Raw genomic sequence first — 11,669 nt, forward strand, 5'->3', positions numbered from 1 at the left:
CCCATGCCCTGTTTGTTTTGCAATTCATTGTTTAATGATAGAACTGTGAAACTATTATTAACTCTGAAGGAACCCAACCATGGCAGCTCTGTGTGGACTGCTACCACTTCTGGTTTAAATTATGTCATTATTCCCCAGGACCTTATCAAGTCCTGCCATCCACACCTTTACCTGTGGCAGGATCAGTACACACTGTACACTTGTCCTGCTCACTGTTGTGTAGAGGTGTATGGCATGTGCTGTTGTTTGGGGGAAAAAAATGTTTTTTTTTTTATCTAGAGAAGTCAACTGAGAGGAAGCAATCAAAATCCAAACTGCTGAGTTTGAATGTTATACCTTTGAATGTAATTTTTGTGCAAAATTCCTCAGATTTTCCATTTATAGTCTTTGCTAAGAGTACGCCCTTTTGGAATACCATCAAAGACAAGTGACCAATGAAGCGGTCCTCTGTGCTGCTGCTAGGGATTGATTCGTGTTAAACGTCCAGTGATTTGTCTTTTAAAAGGGGAGAGGCTAATATGATGCTGTCGAAGACCAAGAGAAACACAGACAGTCTCTACACAAATGCTCTCATGGCATCTTGGATGAAAGCTGGCTACAAGGAGACAGGTATTTTGTAGTTGAGAATCCCTGGGGATGGCATAGTGTTCCATGCACAGAGCTCATCACAAGAGGAGCTGCCCCGAGTGCCCTTAAGCCCTTTGTTATCTTGGGGTAGAGTGCAGTTAATTAGCAACAGTCTCTATAGCAACTGTGTTGCGGTACAAAACAATTTCTAATTTCTGCTTCCTAGCTTATTGTGATGTTTACCTGAAGTGTTTCGGATGTGCTGAGACTAGTGTTGGCTGGCACTGTGCCTATTCTCAGTGGCTAATTGTGGCAGCAACAGGAGATGCTACATCTGCATAGGCTGCATCGCCGGCATTTGCCATGTCTTCAGACTTTGGCGAATATTTTTAACAACAAAGGGAAATGGAGGGCATTGGCCCTTACCCAAAGGCCTACGACTCTATACTTGTGTAATTCACCTGCTGTGCTAGGCTGCATTCATTTACCCCAGAAATAGAGTTGATAAATGAAACAACACGCTTCACTCAAATTGTATGTTTATTCATTGAGTTATGTATTTGCACTACCCAGCAAGCTAAATGACAATGGTGAATTTTTCTCAGTTACTGTTTGGGAAAAAAAAATAAAGACCTGAATTTTATTCTACCTACTGACAAATAAATATGCAAATACATACTCTACTTGTAGGCTGTACAACACCTAAATATATATATTTATATTATTACTGGTCCTTCACAGTTGAATACATTGTTATAGCTTAAAGGCTTTTTGATGGAGACTTAATTACTTACCTTGGAGATTTGGACTACTCCCTATGCTTGTATTATTGCGTCTTGCTGGTTTTGATAAACAGTAGCAGCAATAATACCATTATTTATTTTTCTAAAAATAGCAAACACAGTCTGTAAATGACCAAAACCATACGTTGTAATGTTCTCACTGTAGGTGGGCTGCAGGACACGGTGCCTCCATCTGCATGTGTTACTTGATGTAAAGCTTTTCCTATTACCATTCTACTGTTTGCTCTGACATCTCGTCAGTGATCCAGCCCAGACCCCTCCTGTGGGAACTAAGTGGCACTTGGTTTGCAGGGATGCCAAGGATGAGTTAGATATAATGAGCAGACCTGGCTTGCCCTCGATGGCCCAGCGCTGTGCTCCTCTGGGGCTCGTCTCATCGGGCCGAGCATGCTCTGAGACAGAGCGAGCGGACCTGATCCTCCCTGCTGGGCGGATAATGAGGAATTCTGGGATCAGCTCAGGCTCCCTGAGTCACCTGCATTCACTCAGAATGGAGTGTGAGGAACTTCATTGCAGGAGAGGCATCACACACCTCCAGAATAATCCCTCATTTGTTCCCTTGCCATTGTCAGTGTAAGACTACTGTGTTTTCACACACGACAGTGAAAAAGTCCAATTTTTTATGTCTCTCTCAAAAGGAGGAACTATTGAAAGTGTAAATAGTATTGATGCAGGTATGATTATGGAAGGAAGAAGTCATTTTGAGTTTCAAGAAGATTTAAGGTTTTTTTTTAACGTCAGATTTTTATAAACTGGTTATTTATTCATCATGGTTCACTAAGTCGTCATATATTTTAGACTGACCCAGTAAAAGGAGGAAAACCTAACATGAAGCAGCTCTATTTGTCAAAGAAGGAAAACACTCTTCCACTCAGCAGTTTTTTCTGAGCTTACAGTCAGAAACAATCGTTTCTATTGATAATTCAGCTAATCTAAAAGAAGAAACGAGTGGCTAGGAGTCACTTGTCAGGAGTCACTAGGAGCAGGTGTATGTGAGAATCCAAATGTGTGACAAAGTCAGGTCAGGCATTAAATGGCCTTATCCTACCAGCTCCATAGCAAAAAGCGCAGATGATATCTGATTGTGCCGATTCGTGCCTAAACCAGACAGAGTATATATCTGGAACTGATGTGAACTGTCTCATGCTGAGTGCTTCATGTGATAGGGAACAACTTGTGATATTGCCCTGCGCTGATTCTCCTGCCTTTTTCTCAAGGTCATGTGTGACAACAGCTGAAGAATAAAGAAACAAAGAGAACATGTGAGAGAAACTCATGAGTAGTGTGAATCTCCAAAATGTTGCCATTTAGCTGTGGTGTGTAACAAGCCGTCATTAAGAGACTAGCCTGTGAAAGCAGTTTTATATGATTGATCTGTATGGGTTGTTGGCTTTACTGGTTCCAAAAGCATCATATTTGGGGTATGAAAGGTCTGCCTCTTTAGTTTGGACACATGCATTATTTATTCCTTAATGACACACACAGCAGTTGTCTTTTGTAATTCAAGCCATTTTTCTGTTGTCTCTTTCAGTAAGCCTTTTGGTGATTGCACATGTTGTTTTGCACTCTGAACAGGATGGGTCTATTGTGAACAGCGGACTAGTCAAACAAGTGTATGGACGAAAGCCAGCAGGAACATCCAGATAACTGACGATTCTGATTATTTCACTGAAAATTTTAGATTTTCCTACACGTCTGTATCGCATGTATGCATGTTTCGGTGACTCCGAGAATGCAGTTAATGAGAATCGGGCTAAAATTGGACCCACATCTAGAGCTACTCTGTTGCTGAGCAGCAAAATTGATTTTGAAGTGGATTTTATTTTATTTTTTTTTTATTTTTTTGTAAGTTTTTTTTCGGAGGGTAGATATCAGCTCACAGTCGTGTCCGTGTTGCGGTGACCGAGCATAACGTGTTGTGACTTGCGTGAGATTACAGTCTCCTGCTCACAGCCTCCTGTGGTTGGGGGGTTCGTGCCTCACAGGGGTGCTTAGCCCACGCTGAGGTGAATAAGAAAATGTAGGTATAAGCAGCGCTGATGCCAAGGAGACTGTGAGGAGATGTTACTGGGAAGGGTTTTGTGTAGAAGAGCGGGCTTTCAAAGCCAGAGAGTGCATTTTTTTAAAGTTAGTTTTTGGCCTATTTGATATATTCATGTATGCAATGAACAATTGCAAGGCATGCAAGCACGGAAAAAGAAACACTTTGAAAGGCATTTTTGTACACCTCACTCCAATGTTTTAATGATCAAAGTGTATTTTATCACCTTAAACAAAAACCCCAAACATTTCAGATTTGTGCACATTCATGTTTGCCCATATCTGCATCAGAAAGAGACTTAACCAACAGATTCATGAGGCTGTTTTTAATTTTCCCTATGTTTGGAAGTGTTTGCACTGAATGGTTAGATTAGGCTGTGGCTCAGTGCCTGCCTGAATCAGGAGTACATGGGGTGTGTCCCTGCTCTGAGGTCTGTGTGAGGCCCTCTGAGCCAGGCTTCTGGTTTCAGGTTGCATGTTCCCAATTGGCTGCCTTTGTTTGACTAAAACACAGTGAGACTCTGGGCTTCTTAAAGATGCAGTGTCACTTTTTTAGTGTGCTCCTAAAGAAAAAAATAATGTTTCGTGCTGACTACATCTTATCCCATTGATGAAACACTTTTATTCTGATGAGATCATCTCATACTGATAGGACCATTTTGTGTAATCAACATATGAATGGAATCTGAATGCCACTGTTATGCTCTCATCCAGCGCGCAGGGACTACACTCCAGTGCTAACACAGACTGTCATCTCTTTCTTTGCTGTTAGTGAAATGGAGAAAGGTCTCTCAACACTGAGCAGCATCCCTGGAAACAAAAGAAGACAGCAGCTATATCCATGAAATTATCACACTTAATGATGTTATGTTGCGACCTGACTCTAATATCATATATGGATAAACCTTGTAATGTGACATAAGAGCATACTTATCAGCCGGTGCCTCTCTGTGTTATTTTCAGTACCTATTTTGTATTTAAACCATTTCACTTTAAACCTCGGATAAATTATAACTTTGAGTCAAAATTCTCTCAGCTTGTCTTCATGATTACAAAGAAGGTGAGATATAAGAGCCCATCATGACCACAAAGTTTGACTTTTCATTTATACATATTGGCCACAGCCAACATGTCTTCCTTTGTGCTCAGATGCTGAATTGATCCTGAGAGATTGAAAATATTGATTTGACTCAGCGTCTTACTTTGTTGTGGAGAAGGGGGGCAGTGTACCTTCCTGACTGTTAGCACCGTGTTCACACATTGGACTTGCCACACAGCCAGTTCCTCGGGAGACTCATAATTATAGCCGTCCTCTCAGATTAGTCCAGCAGCCTATCCAACTGTGGCTTTACTCCCTGGTCATTTATTTCATCCCTTTCCCTCTCCCGAGAGGCAGACCTCAACACAATGACCAGGCCAGCCTCTACAATAATGTATGTGATGATAAACACAGTGGATCCTAATTGATAGAGTGATTCAGACAAGGGCTAGCTGTGCAAATTGGTCCCCTGTGAGTATATTGCACAGAGTTGGGACTAGCAGGTTTCAGCTCTGGCCTTGTTTGAAAGGCGCAGAGCAAGGAGAGAGGAAATAGAATGGGCTGGACCTGCTGAGTGATAAAGAGGCTGTCTTTTCCTCTGAATGCAGGCACAGTTCAGCAGAGGTTGGCTGCTGTAATCCCCTCAGTGTCTCCAGGAAGGCTCAGGTTAGTGACCTGCTGCTTTGTGATGTCTTGTAAGATTTTGAGAGAACACCTCACCTTTAATCCCCCACTGCTCAGCTAACACATTAGCTCAACTGCTCCTGACCCAGCCCCTGCAATAAAGCCTTTTATCTAGCTCAATAAGGTCATTTGAAGTTAAGTATTGATTTCTTTTGGTGTCCAGAGAAAAATGGATTTTTAAAGAGCTGTTAATTACAGTTGAACACTGCATTATAGTGAGAACTTAATTTTCGTGACTGGATTTTTAAACCTCGGTCGGGTCAGTTTGAAATTCAGGAAATAACCTGAATCCAGTTTACTTGAAATTTCACATAAAGATTTTATGCTTGGCTAGTGTGAGAAAAGTACCGATGAGAATAAGGTGCAGTGGAAACGGACTCAAATTAATTTTGATGTACAGAAAGGTGACAGACCAAATGGGGGAAAAAAGAAAACGGTGAGGTCACCCCCAGAGCATTGTCTCTGGTGATCTGCTGAAGCAACTGAGCGCCGTTCTTCAAATAGATATTCACTCAGTTGTTGGCTGAGACAGCTAACATGTTAGCCCCAAACCTCCCGTAGATCTTCAGTTGCTCTAAATTCTGATAACTAGAACACCGTAGCGTGGGGATACTGATTCATATCATTTTTATACCCTTCAAACCATACACCAACACTCCTAACTTGTGTGTGTCTGGGGTGGCACTGGTGCTTCGACAGACATATACCCCTACAATATCAACAGAAGGACCTCAGCCATCCCAACAACGGACTGTTCTCTCTGTTGAGGTCAGGAAAGCGATTCTGCTCCCTGAAGACCAACACAGAGAGACTGAGGAGGAGCTTCTTCCCGCAGGCGATACGGTCTCTCAATCACACCACCACACAGTACTGACCCACACATATAGGTCTTATACACACTGGACATTCTGGACATTGTTTTCACTGCATCACTTCATCACTTTAAGCATATTTGCACTGCACAAGACACTTACAAATGTGGATTGCACAACACTGGACATTATTTCTTCATTTCCAGTTAATACTTGTACAGCTGGTGTGTGTGTGTGTGTGTGTGTATGTATGTATGTATATATATATATATATTATATATATGATATATATATATATATATATATATATATATATATATATATGTATGTGTGTATGTATTATGTATATATATTGTGTGTGTGTGTTGTGTGTGTGTGTGTGTGTAATATGTATAATATATATATATATATATATATATGTATATATTTATATATTTATTTATATTTCTTCATACATTCTTATATAGTTCTATACTGTGTATTGTGTATTTTGTTGTACAGTTATTTTTTTTAACTTTAATTTATATATTTTATTTATTCCTTCCTAGTTAAATTTACCCTTTTTAATTTTCATATTTATTTCCTATCTTATTCATAGCCTTTTCTTTTTTTTTCTTTAGGTCACGAGCAGTTGTCTAAGCATTTCACTGCATATCGTACTGTGTATGACTGTGTACGTGACAAATAAAATTTGAATTTAAATTTGAAGAAGAGGTAGTTAACAGGAAGCACATCTTTCAAACGCAATGGTGCCCTTTTCTACAGAGTTGAAGTCTCATCCATACCAGTCTCTAGAAATCTTATGTTCCCTCACTGATGCAGTGTAAATGTGTCAAAAGAGACAAAACTGCCACAGGTTTGTACTTTCAGTCATTCTAGTTTTCATGTGTTACACAGTAGGTTACAGAAATTGGGATGTGCGTGAGAAGCAGTAGTAACTCTTTTGCATGACAACAACAGTGAGCATAACCTAACATAACTAAGCCTTTGGTGGGGATAAAGGGCTCTGTTTTTTCCCCTTTGTCATCACTGGTGCTCAGCCAGTCGATCATACCGATTCCCAATTGATTGCATGAAGCGTAGTCAAGATGCAATAAAAGAAAAAAGGTTTGTCAGCTGCACTTGAAATAAAACTTTAAGTTGCTTAAGAAACAACATACAGCTTTGACTTTGTGGGCAAAGGTGAGCTGCTGGCTGGTTATTACCCAGGACATCTTATTAACATAAGACTTGCTGTCAATAATCACCCCAGTGTCAAACTAAAAGCGTGAACAGCTACCTGTGATTGACTAGACTTGACTTAAGTGAGTAAACACAAATATGGCAGAAGTTGAATATGAACATTGTATTTTAGTTCAGGCTGGGAGGAGGATTTTTGTTGTTGTTTATTGGCAATTGAAATCATTCTATTCCATCTACAGTTTGAGTGTGGCTCTGCTGAAGAAGGGCAGTATGCAACTTTTAAAACCAAGATGCTGTTTTTCAAGCTAAGAAACTCTTTACAGACTTCTTTAGTTATCAATGTAAAATTCCACAGTCATGATGGATGGTGCAAAGATAAGATCATCTAATCCACTTCAGATCAGGAATCTGCAGGAAAGGTCTGTGTGATGGCAAAGCAGAGGGGAAATTTTACATTTATTGAATTTGTGGTTTTTCCAAAAGCCAAACAAACATACAGAGTACATAGAGCTACAGGACTTCCAGATACATCTCACTCACCAGCTCAGTAGGAAAAAAACACAAATGCAGTGAAGGTCCACTAATATAATAGTAGACTTTCCTCACACACGGGCAAAACTTGATCAGCTTCAGACCAATAGTTTAGTCTATACTCCTAATATTCTCACACAGCAACAATGGTGAAAAGAAATTACACATTAGCTCAATTTTATTTTTCCAACTTTATGAAAAATTTGCACTGCAAGATTTGGTGAAAGAATTTACAGTTATGTAAATATATGTGTGTGTATCTATCTGTCTATCTGTCTGTCTGTAACCTTTGTATTTACTCACAAAGTACATTTACACTTTCTTAACCAGTCAAGACGTCATTCACCTTTTCTGTAAAATAGAATAGAATTCAACTTTATTGTCATTGCACAGGTACAGGGCAACGAAATGCAGTTTACATCCATCCAGAAGTGCTTTAGTGATATAGATATATTAGCAATAATATAGATATGTGAGTATATTACAGAAATGGGTCTATTATGGTATGTTATAATGTACACTGTATGAAGTATGTTGTGAATATTCTCTAACTATAAGTATGTACAGGCTGTAGTGAGTACAAGCTATGTACAGGATATAAATATGAAAAACTATACAGAATATGAAATAAATAACTTTACAGGAATCTGAGATATACAGCTATACAGAAATGGGAACTATGCAAGTTGTAAACAGTTGTAGGGTTAAAAATTATCGAATGTACAGAATGATTATTTACACAGAGCTATACAGTAGTGCAGTTAAGATAAGTGAGATATAATTCCTACAGAGGCTATATAAAGTGCTAGTGGTTGTGAGTGGTGGTTCAGTCTATTTCAAATTAGCACACACATTTAAGAACTAAGACTCTCAGCAGTGCCTCAGTGTGTAACAAATGGTCATATCAAACTAGATAAAGTCACATAAAATAGAAAACCCACTCAGTGTTTTGCCTCTCTGTCAGTTTAGAAATTGTCAGGCTTTGAAGTAAATGAATTGCTCTTAATTGTAGGCTTTCTTATTTTTACATCCCTGCTTTTCTTGTCTAAATGCAGACTGAATTGAGTTGTTTCCTGTGAATATGGGTGGAACACCCGTGTTCATGTGAGGCCAGCACTGAAAAAGCCTGTGAGAGTTTTATGAGAGAATTTAGAGACTGCTATGTGTAAATTATAGTATGTTAAGAGACTGCCATAATAATCGCCTTCCACTGGATCAAGAAAGTGTTAATTTCAAACAAGTTCAAATCCAGAGCATAACAAAAATACATTGCGTATACTACAACAATAAAACCTTTTATCTGTGTGCAGTGTACTTCCTGTTACATAATTAGTGAGTAAATAAAACGCATACATGGAGTGTCAGTTTATGAGAAGATGAAGCTTAAAGCTTTCCATTTTCGCCCACAGGCACTGGGATGGTTTGTGTTTGTGAGACAGTGCGAGTGTGTAGGAGGAGGAGAGATTTCTATTGTGTCACAGAGAATGGCAGTAGTGTTTGTGATCATTGTGGCGTCACGCATGCAGTGTCTGGCCTTGAAGTCTTTCTTATGGACTCGCACTGCCAGTCTGAGAGCCTAACAATGCAGGGAGGGAAAGCACTTGTACAAGCAGCTGGTGGACTGGAGTCAGATGTTATGATGAGCTGATATTATCTTCTGTCTTCTACAAGAGACTTCATAGCTGAAAAGGCTCGACTGCAGCAGAGCTGTGACCTGGATTGTTATCAAATGGACAGGAATAAACTTGTAAATGTTGGTGCAACACTTTCCTCAGGAAACACCTGCCAGGTCTGGCCAGCTGCAGGCATTTTATATTTAGTTGTAATTGTTTAAGCTTACATAACTGACGTATTGTGTTCTCGCCATAACAGTTGCGTGTGATTTTTGTTCCTTTGAGATTATTTATCGCAGAGGTTGTGTGCCTAGTCTTTGACCTCTCGCTAAGGGCTAACATAATGCTAAACTGATAGCATGCTGTTTCCCCTGCAAAAAGGGCACTGTCAATTATTCTTTGAAGTCTCAGGTTCTCCTTCAGTTGGCAAGCTGTGGTTTCCCATTGATATTTCAAGTAAAAGGCTTCCTGCCCCTGCCTACTATTCCCAAAACCTGGGACGAATGCCTTCATATTGTTGGTTTAGTCTATTATGATGCTAATGTCTGCCTGAGACCCTTGAGTCATCTATCACAGATGACAGGAAAGCTGGGGCCTTTGTGTTGGCTCACGACACAGGCGCACACACGTGCACATAAGGAAACAAACACGACTGCGTAGAAGTCTAAATAACTAACTAATCCAAAAAGCTAATGGAAAGATTTATAGCTCGTCAGTAATAAGAGGTGCATTGAATGATGCAGTTAGTGCAGCTAATTATTTTCATTCATTAATCATTTGGTCAAATACGCCCAAGCCTTTTTCACAAAAGGTACAAGATGATGTTACCAGATGTCTTATTTCACCAACCGCTAATGTAAATAGTAATTATGAGACAATTAAAAGCTGTCAACAGATGCTATTGATTAGTAATTCTGTGTTCGGTTTATTGCTGATCAACTAGTTGTTCTTGCGCTAAGTCTACCTTTCAAAAGCTGTGAAGCATCTTAAATAATTGTCCAACAAGAAAAAGTGCGTACAGATCCACTGAGAGATGATTTCAGTGTTATTAATATGGCCTCTGCTAATTTACAGCCTTAATCTATGTTATTAATGTAGCTTCGTAATGTGCTGGTCAGTACTGTGTGTTGCCTTCTGTTCTGTGAGGCTGCCTGGTCAAGGGCTAGCTAAACACAGACAGTCGAGTGGTAGAAGTCACACACATGTGGGCAGTCTGCCGACTGCTTCTCTGCCAAGCCCGCCGCTGTTTCATGGCAAAGTGCTGGGCCAGATGTGACTGTGGTTGTGCCTGCATGAGAGAGGGGGGGAAAGTGCTGTTACAGGAAATGAAAGCTTTTAAAAAGAGGAAGGGGAAAAAACTCACAAAGAGCTGTAAACTATTGTTCTTGCTCCTCGGGAGGTTGCAATCGAGCCAGGTAAAAATGTTTAATATGCCATTACTAAAATTAGCTTGGTATTTTTGTTACACAGGTTAATAAAGGTTATGGTAATATATTCAATGACAAACCTTCATGTTTATTTGCCAGTGAAGATTCAGCACTGCTGTACTTATGATTGCCACTGAACATTTATCACGTGGAATTCTACTATGTTTAGACATAAGGATTTTTTTTTTTTGGTTTGGTTTGGTTTGATAGGATAGGTTAAAGACAAATGTTAGTTGAAAAATGAATTTTAGCTGAGGAACTGTCTTACTCCTTAAATTAGGTCTGCATCTCATTCTGCATTGCATTTATATCAATAATCCTAATTCCTTTAACCTTACGATTTGAAGAAAAGCTTTTCAAATATTCTTCAAACAATTGGTCAGTTCACCACTCCAGTCACTTGACAGGAAATTAACTTGCCACTGTTTTGGTAAATTAATTATGCATTTATAGTCAGAAGGAAAGCTCAGCTTGAGCAGTTTGGAGGCAAAGTAAGAGATAAGGTTGAGATACTTTGGACATGTGCAGATGTCACTTAAGTGTTGGTGATCCACCAGTATCCAGCTCTCTGAAGCAGCAAGACCGGTTTTTATTGTCTGTTCCTTTAGAACTCAAGCTTTTCTATAGACTTTCATTTTTAAATATGATGTTTGGATTTCAAGTGCTGTGAATGACATTCTAGAAGTGTCTGTAAATACTGCTTTGTTCAATGGGATAAAAGAATGCAAAGCCTGAAATGTGCATATACAAATTCATTCATGTTCTTCTATGAGGCACTTTGTATCAAAAGGCTGAAGGAGGGAATCGATTTTTTTTTTTTTTTTTTATGAAATAATGTAACAAAAAGCCACATAGTGCCTCTTCCAGCTCTCACATTTGATCTGACTAATGCTCGAAATCTGTTATTCTCAATTTTACACACACACACACACACACACACACACACACACACACACACACACACACACACA

At 39.4% G+C, this 11,669-nt stretch overlaps 1 protein-coding gene across 12 annotated transcripts in view; it reads left to right on the forward strand.

Moving 5' to 3' along the window:
- The window catches only part of tead1b (TEA domain family member 1b), a 51,565-nt gene that overhangs the window by 18,585 nt on the left and 21,311 nt on the right, over positions 1-11,669 (forward strand). The gene's annotated exons all lie outside the window — the stretch shown is intronic.

The sequence above is a fragment of the Haplochromis burtoni genome, unplaced genomic scaffold (assembly GCF_018398535.1).
Source record: "Haplochromis burtoni strain Fernald_Lab_line unplaced genomic scaffold, NCSU_Asbu1 Contig_50, whole genome shotgun sequence".
Lineage (NCBI taxonomy): Eukaryota > Metazoa > Chordata > Actinopteri > Cichliformes > Cichlidae > Haplochromis > Haplochromis burtoni.